The 16314-nt window shown below is 31.8% G+C and overlaps 1 long non-coding RNA gene across 1 annotated transcript; it reads left to right on the top strand.

Annotated features, from left to right (window-relative positions):
- Nucleotides 1-3946: 3946 nt before the first annotated feature.
- Nucleotides 3947-15855, top strand: LOC132952534 (uncharacterized). Its single transcript, XR_009665472.1, has 3 exons — nucleotides 3947-4157; nucleotides 9404-9542; nucleotides 15733-15855. It is a non-coding gene; the product is annotated as an uncharacterized LOC132952534 (long non-coding RNA).
- Nucleotides 15856-16314: the final 459 nt, after the last annotated feature.

Raw genomic sequence — 16314 nt, 5'->3', positions numbered from 1 at the left:
GTTGAAAGTCAAAATTAAACATTTTAAATTAACTTATTAATTTCAGTTAAGTTAAGTTATTATTATTACTATTATTTTTTTTTTTTTTTGATATCTATATAACCATATAAGTACCCAGTTACATGGCTTAAAATAATAAAATCATAAATTATATAAAATAAAAGAATAGGTATACATTTTTATATCATACATTTTTAAACATTTTTATACATTTTCGACAATTTATTTTTATATAATTACAACAAATTACATATTTTTATATAATTTAGTTTATCGGAAACATATTATATTAATATAATATGCTTTCAATAAACTAAATTCATCGTATCTGCAGGTTATCATTTTAAACAAAAACTGTAACTGGGTACTGTTACACTCGGGGTTTTAACTGAGCGCCGCAACACAGCAGTCGCCTGAAGAAGCGCTTCGTTCTGCTCCACGCCGAACGGCTGCGCCTAGGTTTGGCCGTCACCAGTTGTTCCGTTTGTTCAAGCCGCAGGACTTCAGTATGGTCTTGCGGCGTGTTCCGTCGTCTGGACCGGAACTATCATACGGCCGAACGTATCGATAGTATCAGACGGTACGCGTCCTCTTCGTCCGCCGACGAAAACACTACCGAAATGTTCGGCATCGAGTCATTTGACAGCTGAACGTCCTCTCATCGGCAGACGGCCATGTTTATCAGCCTAACGTAGCACAACAATTTCACACTCGCACAGCCGCTGTTGTCTTCATCAATTACGTCGGAACCGCTTGACGAACCCGTTTGCGCCCAGTCACCGGCTGCAGGTGACGAGCCAACCGGCTCCTGCGTTGTGGCGCAAGACGGATGACTTCCTAGTCCAACGTATAACGCATCGTCCGACATTGATGAGCCGCATCTCAACGCCGGGCGGCCGCCGGTCACGTCGATATCGTGACCTGTCAGAGTGATGACGACGGTCGATCCATTTCTCAGCTCTTTAAAAACTTGTTTCATCAGATCGATGGACGGTGAGTTCTCAACTCCGGACGAAGCGTTTTGTTCGGCAGCGATAGACATTACAAATTATCACAAAACTTAACTATATTAAGAAAAGAATTACACTTTTAGAATAATAACCAATTAGTAAAGGTTCGTGGTTCGTTGTATGACAATAATGAAATAGCGAATTGTGACTCGCAATCAAATAATATTTATACTCCAAACTACATACCAACGATATTTTTAAAACTTTTGTCTGGGAAATAATATATATTGTACTGGTTTATTATAATTATTAAATTAAATGTCAAATTCAAATTTAAAAATAAAAATTGCGCCAAGAAATTAAACAATTTAGGAACTCTGCTGAATTCCCGGTTTCTAAACGTATACAACCCATTGAGCTATAATTCCATATATTATACTATGTACAATTTAACAATTCGGTCATTTTTATATTTTGGTAACTAATTGTTTAATAGAATGAATTTACTTTGAACAGAACCGTTATAAAAACGTAATATGTAAGTATAATATGTAGGTACCAGCAATCGTAACTGCGGACAAAAAATATATATCTTCATACCACAAATATTGTAAGTTGTAACTATTTTCTGGTAACTAACGGATGGATGGATGCAACGGGGATATGAGGTGTTCTAAAGTTCTAAACTAATGTTTAGAAACCTAAAATATAGGTTAAATCATATATGATGTAGAAATCCAATAGGTTGATTTTAGATTATACAAAATGGTCATAGAATCCAATAACTGTACCTAGGTTATAGGTATATGTATAATTGAATACCTAGGTCAATATAATATAATATATGGTTTCAAGTTTATTAAACAATTTTTTTTCTTTTTAAATAATACATTTTCTGAAACATTCAATATAAATAAAGGGTGTACCTTTATTTGTTCGCGTCTTATTAACCAGCCATAAAATGTACAAACTCGCGATAACTGATGCATAAAAGTTAAAATATATCATGAAAACCGTAGTGCGTGCAATACAATATATTATGTATGGAGATAATGTATGTATTAATTATTTATAGATGTAGAGGTACCTAGGTATAAGTGTTTATTATTGGCTTGATGGTCGGATTCAAAAGACTGAATAGATCAGTGAGTTTTGGGCAATAAACTAATAACTATAATGCAAATTCCACTCACCGTACACAAAAGCGTAGGTTATAGGTAGTGTACTACCGCATAAGTACTTGGCCCATGATATTATATAACAAACGAATAGTGAGTTATATATTATTATACTTCTAAGTTCTAGTCTATTCGGATAAATTCTCGTATTTAGTATCGGTCGATATTACGTATAACCTATTGCTAAGTCCGCATTCGTAACATTCTACGGGTTGACGTTTTGGGAAACATGGTAATGTCGACGTATTTATTATGCTCGACTTTTGCGCAATTTCAGCAGGACCTAGTCTGAACGAGTGTAACGGAGTATATCAAAACAATAGTAACGACGAATAATAATTGTATTATTACTCTACTGCTGCAGTTACTTCAATGAAGTGGACCTATGCAAATTATTCAGTTACTCGTATAAAATTGAATGACAAATTCAGTTGGAATGAGTAAAAATTCAAAAAAAATTAACTTAAACCAGGAGACGGTAGTAGCCGGTAGGTACTCGTAGTAAATTTCTGGGCCTCGCCCAAAAAAAATGTTCTACGCGCAACTGGCTGTGTATATGTGCAGTGGCGTCACACCTATAATTTGCGATGCAGACGTAAAATATTCCCAAATACCTGTGCACATTATTCAGTAGTTCGCTGTGTTCCGCAATTTATACTATGCTTAGGTAAATATAATAATATCGATAAATCGCTGAGACCAAACCATCAAATCGCGAATACCAGACTACCACTGATTTTTTTTTCCATCATTTAGAACGCCGAGAACCCAAAGCGGTCACGAGTTTTGAAAAATGTAAATATTATTTTCCGTCTTATACACGCGAAGACATGGGTATCAAAGTCATAACATTTACGGTTGTTTTCGAGTATCATACCGAATCGGACGACCTTGTTTCGTTTTGTTTCCTGTATCATCTATCACGCGTCATATTATAATAAATTATTCTAAAATAATTTTACAAGTATAGCACGTGGCCAACATTTCTCCGGCTGGTTCCTAAGATTAATACAATATATTAACCTATAATTCCAATAAGTTCAATAAGTCCTAACATTTATAAGTCCAACGCAATTTTACCTCGTGATAAACCGATAAAATCATCGATTCGATCGAACCAATAACATAATAATATTATAATAACGTTCTAATATGTGTATATGCAGTTCCTATATACTGTTATTATATTATTTTTATCACAACGACATGATTTTGATTTAAATAAACAATAAACGTTATCAAATTTTCCGATTTCTCAATAGATAATCTTATCGTTATAGGTATACCGAGTGGTGAGTAATACACAGTTACTTATAGGTTAAGTATAGTTATATTATAACTTATGTGTTAAGGCAATAATGCATATTATTATCATTATACAGAGTTATTGGCCATCGTGAAATGCGATTAACCGCAGTTAATATATTTTTAGCTTACGATTGTTTCGACATTGCGAGAAACCTAAAAAAAAATATAAAAATTTAGATTACAATACGCTCAATTTTAAATATTCGAAATTCGCCAACTATTCCACATATTCCACCGCATGCTTGAATGGTTTTCGCATAATTTCCGCAGCTTGAAAGGGATAATGGAAGTGGAAATATGTTATCGGTATATTTCTGTCGGTCGTGTGCGATTTACATATCAAAATTAAAACGTGCATATATTATATTATTATATTATGCGAAATGTACATCCGCCTATTTCGCCTCACGCGGTCGTTGAAAATATGTGCAGAATTTAATTGTTCGTATAACGCTTCTATATTTTAGTTAAACGACATTACCAAAGTTTTTCGACCAGAGAATATACATTTATATTCACGCTCTCGCCGAATTCATCGCTCTGACGTATGAACACGCCGAATTCGATAAATTAATCGTCGTGCGGGATTTTTTAACGAAAACTGTAAAAGTGTCAACGAACTGTTGTATATATGAGTAGGTTAAGGGAGCCTTTTAACAAACTGTATTATTTGTACTGCGTGTATTGTGTAAAGTTGTATACGTATAAATTATTTTTGCGAGTAAGTTTTTAATGTACCTATTTACATAATATCAATGCTACAATTTTCGTTTTTAAAGATTTTTTGTTTTCATAAAATTTCAACTTTGTAGCAGAAAATAAGTGAATACCTAAAGTTATGCAGCGTAAGAAATGTTTATTTTTTGAACATATCATTATTATTTTAATATATTTTGTATACGTTTTAAATTTAAGAAATATTCAATGGTGCAAGACAAATAGGGGAAGCTCGCATGGTTTCTCTCGTTTGCGATCTACTATAACACTTGTGACTTGTCCAAATGCATTATTAAAGAATGCTTTAAATTTTTGCACTCCTGTTTCAATTTAGTTAAATAATTAAATGGTAAAAGTAGTTTTAAGCTATTTTACATTTTTAATTAAAATTTTAAAATGTTTTAACACTTTTAACCAACAGATACGAATGCGTTTGGTTTTCATGCTATTTATATATTTGCAATATTTTGTTAACTCATTTTGATAGAATAATAATTACAAATTCACTGTCAATGCATTATTAAAGGTTACAGAATTTATGTAGAACTAACTGACCGTAGGTTCCACAACATGGGTTTGAATTTTATTTTAAAAAATGTATAATGTTTTTTTATGGATTAAGGCAGCCAAAATCTTACAAGTAATACATTTGTTCCATATAATCCTGATTAAAATAACAATGTTTATTTTACATATATTTACATATTTGGTCATAAATGAATAATTTAATGTATTTCAAAATAGGTTAAATAAAGGCGTATACAATATGTATACATGTTTATTTCTTATTAATTCGCTGCTAAATATTTTTTTTTTTACTTGTTGGACTTACCTACTGTTAAAAATTATTAAGACACAAAATAATATTAACATTTAGGCACTTATTTGATCATTTAATTTTTGTGTTTTCGTAGGTACTCATACTCTCATTACATTACTTTTAACATGTAATATATATAGTTTAAATAAGTTCTAACGTTAAATTTACTATTTTGTTTAATCTGAAAAAAAATAGCTATATACTTATATATATACGATAAACGATAGTTTAGATATTTGAATACAAATTTAGTTATCAATTGTATTCTTTATATAAATGCCAGAAAATATAGAATTGAAGTTTTTTCTATCACAGTTTTGAATTCAAATAAAGCATAATGTAATATTATCATGGGGTGTATATATCCATATATGATCGAAGAAAAAAATAGTAGATATGCTTAAAAAACAGTATACCATCAATACTCGTACATAAATTTAATCATCTCCGAATCGTAAAAATAAAACTTGTACTGAAAAAAAAATGTACACACACTGCAAACACATACTTATACCATTGTTCGAAAAACCGTAAAGAACAATAATAATGCTCATAATATATTATATATTATATATAGGCAGTGTGTATAGTAAAATATTTTTCGTATCGAATAACATACATAACGTTAGAATTTTTCCTTCATTTCGTATTCGGTTGATGTATAGTTTACACTTCAATGATTACTTCTCGTATGTGAGCGTTATTCAATCAATTGTCTATTCAGGCAGGTGCCTATGCAATTTTTCATTTCTTATCATCAGTATTATTATTATAGTTACGAAGGTGCCGCCGTATATACGTCCTACATCGAAAACCAATTCAATAATACAAAAATTTAACACCCTCGTATTATTATTATTATTATTAAAACCGTATAGGAACGGTATCGTTGCGTCAAAACTTCATCCCTAATCATCTAATATTCAATTTATGATATAATATCGATGTGCGGGATATATTATAATATTATAATGAACCGACAACCCTTGAAATCTGCATCCACATAATATTACTATTACAATATTAATCAATTCAAAGTACTCTTTTGTATACCTTCGTAAATAAACATAATAATATCATATGTATATGTACTGTTTAATTAGTGTACATCGGTTTAAAAGTATCTATTTCGATACGTCATATATATATATATATATGACGTGATCTGATTCGTTGCAGGATTGAATGTTCGCATATAATATCGAAATATCAAATTACTACTGTGCCCTATGCCATATATACGACTTATGCGTCATGTCGCTGTTTTCAAAAACACGCACTAGACAATAAACATACAATGTTATTTTTTTCAATATCATACGCTATTTTATGTTTATGCAGTTCGATCACTTCAATATACATGTATAAGAGTACAGATATGCTTAAACATAATGTTACTGCTGTAATATAATATACTGTAGTATTACATATACTACAGGTTATGTACTAATATACTTATAACTATATACTGTGGCATTACATAAAATAGAATATCGTAATGTATTTTATGAAATAAAAAAAAAATTCAAACATTTGCATTTTATAAAATACAATATACCTATTGTGTATTATTCTCTCGTGTTACGTGATATGCTCTTTGGAGCTCTAATAAACAAGTTCTAAAATAATATAATACAGTTTTTACCTCTACATCAAAGTCAAGTGCGAGTACCTATTCCTGGAATTAATAAGTGGACAACATCGTGCCCTATCGAAATCCAACTGGAATCCTTTATTTTCATCGATATTCTATTATAACCGCCGCGATATCATACTAAAACCACTGACCGTATGTTTGTAGTAATACTTATTAGTAATATGTTAAGAATTTAGAATTTTCAAAAACGTATGATCTTGCCCGATACATTAAATCGTTTGTAAATGCCAAACGCATTAAACCAAATCAATATTATCATAATTACATGCTGCGTGCACTGTGTATCGAAATTAATGAGAAAAACAACCATTATTAACTTAGGACCTCGGTCGGTATAAAGTGTATACAATACTAATATAATACTATAAGCTAGGCGAAAAAAAAATGAATATTTTTTGCGCTCACGCAACGACCCTCTTCTGCACGAGAGTCCGAGGGCCTTTAAAAAAATCATCGACTTTATAATTGGTTTGTGATGGGCGTAAAAACATTGGCATAAGTGACATAATCGTTTTTTTTCGTACAGCTTCGCTTAAAAAATTTAAAATATTTAAAATGTTCTAAATTATCAGTTGGGAAGGTTTAAAAAACCTGACTCACTGTAGTAGCAGCTGCGTACAGAGTTTTGTACTCCACAATCATGAGCAATAGTACGCATTTATTATGAATAATATAATGAGATACCTATGTTATAACATGATATTTTTTAATTTTTTTTTATAATAAATATACAATCTATAGTACTTAGCATAACAAGTATATATGTGAAAAGGGACTGAAAAACATGGTATTCGTGATAAAGAAGTCACCCACTAGTGACTATATCAACATGATATAATATAATAAATAAACTTCGTTGCCCGTCAAAAGTTCCAACTTTATATGATTCAGACTTTGTTCAATATTCGTTATTTAAAACTCGGTGTAAGGTGTTCAAAACTTAAAAATTTTCATCGATCATATCAAAATAATTGTGCAAGCACCATTTTAAAATTCAAATTTTGGAAGTAGCTTTCTCAGTAAACATTTACATTGTTATTTATTTTATTTTTTTGCTAAACAGCTGGCGCCACCGTTGTATTTTTTCCATCCAGATTTCCTACTTTTCCGGTGGATTTTCCTAAAATTGTCTTTCATACACACTTCTTCCGGACAATAATTATTACGAACACAACAGGAAATAAAATCAGCGAAATCGGTAAAGGCCAAGAGAAATATGATTTCATTTGTACATATTTATATAGATTGATAACTACTGACAATTGACTATACATGTATGATATATTATTTTCTGCGAATACAACAATAAAATATATATTATTATATTACCACACAAATCTATAAGAAAAATTTTGATATTTACTTTATTCTATTTCGTATACGATCGAAAATAAATTATTATTCACACACGACTCGTGTACTGCACGCAACGCGATACAAAATAATAAAAACGACCAAAAACAATGGCTTTATTGGCGTGAAAATAAACAATGAAACGAAAAGAAAAAAAAAACATATATATTTCAATACAGTATTATTATTAATATCGTGAGCTTGTGGACTTAAAATTAACTTACATCAGTTCTGCAATTTTATTTTTCTGTCGTCGTATTTTGAATTCGAGACTTACACATTTAAACTTTATACACTATATTATATATAGGTATAGATATTTCAACAATTCAATAAAAATCTAATCTCACAGAAAATATGATTTTATCCAGTTGTTTTTCAATTCATCTGCAGTAACGAAACGTCAATATATTTTCATTAAACGAGTTGACGTAAAAAATAATAAATAATAAAAGTGTGAGCACGTACGACACGCGTAAAGTGAAAACTCGTCTATCCGAGCTCCGGTGTCTGGTTGACATATGACGCACACCGGATTTCACTGACTTGGTGACTTCAATATAAGATTTTGATGAATAAAATATTTATATATTTAAAACCGTATTTTTCTCCCGTCGGCGTCGTGTTGTTGATGAATTAAAAAAAACTCGCACGGCGTACAGCATTCAGCTAAAAGCGGCTCGATGGAGGTACATATTATATATATTTGAATCACGCGAGATTCACAAGAATATTAATGGTTGGGTGTGCTTATAATAAGGTTGAAAACGGTTGTTTCGACAACTTTTAAAGGTTATTTAACCACTAATAACGTATGGATCAAGTATTTGAAGAGCAGTGGAAACATTTTTTGGGTGGGTAGTTTGCAAATATGTTAAATGTGAAAAAAAGTTCAAGCCGCCACTGGCACACTGAAGTTACGGCGTGATTGTCCTCCTGCTACCTAAACCTGACCCAAATATGACGGATTATTCTCACTCTATATTATATGGTAATATTATTATATCATAATGTTATAATAATGTGAAATGACAATATTATGCCTACTCGTAATAATCTTACGAATATTAACTCTAGAATAAGCTAGAATATAACTCTACAATCTCAGATTTCAAGAAACACAAAAACCATTATAGACGTACCTCAGTGGCGTGACGAAGGACTTTATTTGAGGCACGTGCCTCAGCTTAAAGGGTGGTGGGTGTCCTGGAGACTAGGGGCATTTCACGTATAGTAAATAATTTATTAAATACACACTAAGACGAAGCCAATCATTCTCAGTTGCCATTTAAGTAAATACGTAATTATTTATATAAGTATTTATAATTACTAACATAAATTATTGTGCCTCATAAGTTAATGAAGTTCGCCACGCAACTGACGTACCTACTTATAAATTTTTTTAATTTCATGTTCGCAGGTAAATCGAAAATCAATACAATCTAATACTATAAAATAGGTATATTATTGTGATATATTATGCTGATAATGGTGGCTCAAAAAACAAAATATTGACTGAGACAAATGCTGCGAGGCACGCCATGGAAGATATTATACAGGTATACATCCACAGTCTTATCTATAGTTGACGATAAGTTATTGTTCATTAACAAAATCCGTAACGATTTTATAATTAACCCAACCGCGCCTTACGCTGAACGTTACACCCGTACACGTGGGGGGCGTACATTACATTTTTAAGAATTCGTGAAGACCTGCTTAGATCGAAATCAGAAAATAATTAGATACCTCCCCCGAGTTATGGTAATAATAATATAATATTATTATTATATAACATAAACAATACATCAAGCTGGCAATGTGAATTAATTTACTTATCTCGGCACTAAATTATTATACTGGCAACAATATACTTAATAGAGCGCTTTATTAAATATTTTCCACGTGACGTTTTCGTTTCGCTAACCCTTATCACTACATAATAATAATAATGTACCTACACACACGCTCGAGCTTAATTAAATTTATACTTAAACATAATAGCAGCTATACAACTTTCATCCACCGTGTAAGCGGAGAGACAAACGAAAAATTATTATACGGTCAAACAATGAACTTTGAAAATGTCATTATCGCATTGTCGTCGTACATGTATTTACCTACATCATACGCGGCGGGGACATTCTGTTTAGGATTTCACTTTGACAACAAACAAATCGAATTCTCGGATGTAATCTATTTCAGACAGAAATTATCAGTAAATCATGTAGGTCTATTATACAACATGTTGTGTATTTCACTAAATTGAAACATGTAACATGTAGGTATAGCCGTGTACGTACAACTACGGTGCAGAATACGACAAGCGAGCTTAAATTTTATTACGTTTCGGAACATATTATACGAGTAAAACGAACACATTACAAAGGTATACTTACATGGAATAATGTGTACCTCCGCGATATTATGAAAAAAAAAAAATCAATAAATTCTATAACGTTGAAGTACTATACGACCCAATTGTGAATTTGATAAAAAAAAAAAATACAATTAAAAGCGTATTCAATTAAATTCGGAGGAAAACGTAATGATTTTTACAGCCGGTACCTATCATGTTAAATAAATAATGAGAGTCATTTCCGTCGACTATATTTATGAGGTTTTTGTTTTTTAAGTAAACACCAAAAATCAATTACCAACAATTTACAGTAATATTAAAGAATTGTATTTAATTTGAACTTATATTAACATAAGTTAGATATTTTAAATCTTAAATATATAATTAATTATGTCCCTACAATGTACATGTATATGTATTTATATATGTCGAGTAATAACGTGAACATAACATTTAAACATAATAATCAATAAAACAAAATATACATCTTTTAAATAATAATTAATATATATAGGTAATGATAAACATTTTATCAATTACCGATACATTTCCTTATATATATATATAGGATATACCTAAGTACCTATGTACCTATATAATTTCGTTGATTTTAGCTATGCTCATTTTCATACACATAGCCGTAGACTGATATATTATATTTTTAATCGTTCGGTTTGATAACAATTATAAATTATGATCTCACCTCATCGTTTTATTCATATAATTTAAAATATAATATATGTACATATAATATTTTATGAATACACTGAACATTAAATACATCTTGGATAAAAGGTTATATTTTACAAGCACGGTTACATGTGTAGTACCTAGGTATATAGAGCGATCGCCTATATATGGTGGTAACACTAAACATTCGAGCCTGGGGACATAGAATTTTAATTTTTAAAGATGTTTCGGAAAGGAGATACATTATTGGATATACATACAATCAGTGCCGGATAAACCGCCGGTGCAAGCGGTGCATTGCACCGGGGTCCCGACTCTTTGAAATATTTGGGGGCCCCGATGTCATGGATATCGAGTACTATAAAATAAAATTGGTAGGTACATGGTATAACGTATGTTTTGTATTTTCAAATGGTGTATTTAGTTAATTTTACATTGAAAGTATATTAAATTCATTCCCATCGGTGGTGAATTATAATTGCGAATGTTTGATTGATTGTTTTGTATTTATTTTACACATTATCGTGTACGCTGGTACACCAATTGACCGATACACGATCATAGTTATCATAGTTGTTTAGTATACTTGTAGCTTTTTTTATAACATTTTTAAATTAGGGGTACCTACATTTTTTTTGCACCGGGGCCGTAAGTGTTCAAGGTCCGGCACTGCATACAATTCATAATATACACGTCTTGATAATGTGTTATAGCCGTGGCGGTCATTGCGGTATTAAACGCAACGAAATGGTCATAATTTTGATTATGTCTCACAAAACGCGTAAGTTTCACTACCGAGCCTAATCTCCTAACCAAAGTCCCATCACACAATCCGACGTCACCAGGTTGGAGTATAATATTTAAGTGTTGTAGTTGTGAAACGAACGCGAACCTTCTTTATAATATATCAATATTAAATATATTACGCCTAAAAATATTATTGTATACCACAAGACGTGGGTGGCCATCTAACGCATAGACATAATAATATTAGTACATGGACGTCCACCACACCCGTCCACCCACACCCATACCCTGCTATGTAGGGTGCCAAGAGCCGAATATAGTGTCGGAAAGACATGTAGGTACATAGTATTTGCAATACTTTTACATAATCTGATGACAGGACCTAAAGTGCATCTATACTTAAGCCGTCTTTTTTCTAAACGTTTTGTGATTTCCGTTGTTTCTGTCTCTCGCTATTAACGAATATAACATTACATAGATGATGGTTTTAAGTCGTATACTATCTTTATCCAATAATTTTGGCACCCGGACCTCTCTCTCTCTCTCTCACTATCTGTGTTTGTGTTACCAGTCCATTTCTATTTATAGGACCTCTATGGTTCAACTGGCCATATTATATTATTAAATAACGAGAATTACAATACTAAATAAGAAGAGAAAAATATTATAATATAATAGTGTGTTTAATAACGTAGAGTGCACGGTATAATATTTTATTATACTTGAAGGTATATTATATTTGTTTGCGAATCGCCGCGACGCTGTTTGACCGTACAGCCTCCGGGGCGGTCGAGGGCAGGTCAGCGGGGGCGAGGGGGATGTGGAAAATAAACTGTAAAATATCCCTTACCCAGACCTTTCGTCACAGGAACGCGTCCTTTTAGAGGATAAAAGAGTACACGGGTAAATTATTTACACAAAACGGTTTACGCGCGCCAGAAGCGTATTACTATTATATTTTTATGTATATATATAGATACCCACTGTACTTAGGTGCTCGTGTCGCTTCGAGTGTGCATTTTAAAGTATAGTAGGTATATATATGGTTTGTTAACACTGCAGCAGTGACGAGTAGACGTATATTCTGTTATTGACGCGTGTTTTATTATTTCGCAAATAGTTCTGTAGTGAACACACTTAAATCACGAGCGCTGCTGTAATATAATATTATATAAACATAAATACATAATATTGTTATTTATAAGTGTGAAAAAAAATGTATTTTAATCGAACACTGCGCGTTGAATCAGCATTATGGTTGTCGTCTGTGGAAACACCAACCAAATACACTGTGGCTTATTTCCTCCAACTCATTCGTTACAACGACATATTATAATTATTCGTGTTAAATATTTTGGGTCGAACAACATACCAAATATAAATAATATAATATATATAAATGTGCGTACATACCTAGCCAATATCGTTAACGACTGACTTAAGTAGGCGACATGGTAATATAGTATAGGCACTAACAGACAATATATTGTTATGGGCAACGTATACCTAGTAAAAATTAAATATTTTGTTCATACATTAATTACAACTATGAATAGGAAATGACCTTAATTTATACTACTGGTAGATAATAATATTGATAATTTTTTAATTAACAAAATATTTTAAAGAAATGTAAAATAACACAGCATAGTCCATACAAAAATCGGTCGACTATATTATAACTATTATAATGTTATGCAATGTGCTCGTATTATTATAGTACGTATGCGTTTCCACAAAATATATTATAACAAACAAGCTGTCCGTTATCTCGATTTATATTGTACATACTTATACTACCTACATAGAATATATATTTTAGATGTGTATAAATGGACCACTATCTATTATTTAATTTCGAACGATCACCGACATAATATTACACGACCCGAAAGTATATTATCATTTTACTAATAAGATAAATCGATTTTACAGCGCAAGACCGTTTCTAATTAGACAAGCACATTCAATAAACATTTTTATTAATTTTCACTGGGAAAGTCCGAAATTATAGTCATTACCTAGGAAATATTGCTAAATACATCATGGCCTGAAAATAACAATCAATTTTTCTATAGTCGATAAAACCGTGATAGTTTCCTATGGTTTTTCCCTGGGTTTTTCCTATACGTACAGTACTACAGTCTAACTTGATCGGAAATATTGTTATTGACTTAATTGATTCTTAATTTACATCTTTGACGATAACGTAGTGTAATTGTATTGTATTTTAATACCAATTTAGTTCATTCAATTTCTAATTTTGGAATTCTTGAGTATACTTAACAATATACTATAAAGTATACATCTCAATACCGTTTCACATAACAAATTTTACGTTCAGGTGAATCCGTTTTGCTGTTTAATTTTTGATAAAAAATTTCAATTTTATAATTCTTGCAATATATTATGCTCCAAAATTGAAATATAAAAATTTAAAGGGGCACGGGATCGTATAATTTTCAAACAATCAAATACCAATAAACCCTTAATATCCTGCACGATGATTATCTATTTAGTGCATAAACCTTGACAATGATTTTGAAATAAATGGTATTAAGCGTATAATTTAAAATTGCAAAAATCAGAGTTTGCACTAATGCGTTATATAGGTAAGTATTACATGGCAGTGAGCACGCTCTAAAATGTATCCACCATTTTTTTTCAATCACACTTTGTGTTTATTAGAGTTCAAACATATCATTACGAGTTTAAAAAAAATATTTATTTCCTAAGGGCCTGTATAAATCTATATATCTCAGTAACGAATCACAATTAATGAATAATTACCTATTGAGTGGCACAACAATGCCGTTTATATAGGTACACAATATAACACACACGTATTGTGATCAACCATCAATCGTCTCCTCGGGCTCACCGCGCCCGAATCGAAAAATGCATTATAGTCGTATAGTCAGTCGCATAATAAATAATATAATATAAAATATAAATACGTCAAAATAGTTTGTACTTTACTATACGTAACAATTTTACTATGCACCGTCATACGACTGTTTTTTTTTTGCACTTCGAAATCCGTACTCCAAACGCGAACGAATATTATGTTTCAAACGTATAATATAATATAATATACGCACAGCATAACATTACTCGCGTCCTATATTGTACGATTAATATTGCAAGTTGTACACGAAAACTCTCACGTGTGTACGTACTGCGTCAGTCGTCTAATTAAAAATGCGCTCCCGTTGTCTGTCGTAGTTTAAATGACTTCATATATATATGTATACACACACACACACACACACGCGTACGAACAATAACAAATGCGTACGCAAAATTTAAATTTAAAAGCGCTCAGACGTGTTTTTGGTTTTTTTAGTTTTCCAACGAATCCATTAGTCATATAAATTGTTGATGGCATGTTGACGCGTGGCCGTTGATGTGAAAAAAGGGACGTAAATTTCGATGGAAAGCTACATTTTTAGCAAAGATTTTTCCAGCGGATTTAACGCCTATCCGTGGGTGTGGACATAATATTTGACACAATTCGATATTTTGTGGTTTTTCGTCGATGCACAACTGGAGTGCAAATGCAAACGATGATGATATAATCATTATAATCGCTGAAGTAGATATCATGATGTAAAAGAGCGATTCGCCCGCACGTTTTTACCGGACGACCTCCCTGTGAAGCGCCAAAGATAAAAACATTAATCGTGATTATTGCGGAAAAACATATTATATTATTATCATAAAAAATTATATTATATTCCCTTCAAAAATTAACGAAATTCACCGCTGATCATCGGACCTCGGTGTCATTATATATATGACTAAAATATAGTCCGTAGCTTTATGGCTGGATGTCTGCAGGAATCGTGGACATTTCTCCTCCCCCCCCCCTCCCGAATGATTTCGGTGTAGTAGGACATTTCCCCCCCTCCCTTTTTTAAAGTTTACTATTTAATAATATAATATTTTTCTAGCGGATTTAACGCCTATTCGTGGATGTGGACGATGTTTGATACAATTCGATACTCTGTGGTTTTTCGCCGATGCACAACTGGAGTGCCAATACAAACGATGATGAACGCTAAAGCAGGTATGCGGTGAGTGATTCGCCCGCATGTTTTTACCGGATGACCGCCCTGTGAAGTGCCAAAGATAAAACTAATCGTAATTACTGCGGAAGAACATATATTACTATCATAAAAAATTATATTATATTCCCTGCAAAAACTAACGAAATTCGCCGCTGATTATCGGACCTCGGTGTCATTATATATATGACTAAATATAGCCCGTAGCTTTATGGCTGGATGTCTGCCGGCGGGGGTAATAAATTGCCTGCATTCGAATTGCATGTCAAAAGAAAACCTCCTATTAAAGCATGCTCTAACCGGAGGTTTTTTTTTTTTAAAAGTTAGTCAAAATTGCATTCCACCTCTTAAAAGGGTCTACTACAATGTGAATTTATTTTGTTTCACCTCTCGGTCTAAATTTAATAAAACAAAAAAAAGAAGCTCAACATTTTTAATCTCATTTCGAGTATATAATAGTAGGTAAGT

Source organism: Metopolophium dirhodum, chromosome 9 (genome assembly GCF_019925205.1).
Source record: "Metopolophium dirhodum isolate CAU chromosome 9, ASM1992520v1, whole genome shotgun sequence".
NCBI lineage: Eukaryota > Metazoa > Arthropoda > Insecta > Hemiptera > Aphididae > Metopolophium > Metopolophium dirhodum.
The sequence above is the reverse complement of the archived record's forward strand: the minus strand, read 5'-3'. Positions and strand labels throughout refer to the sequence as shown.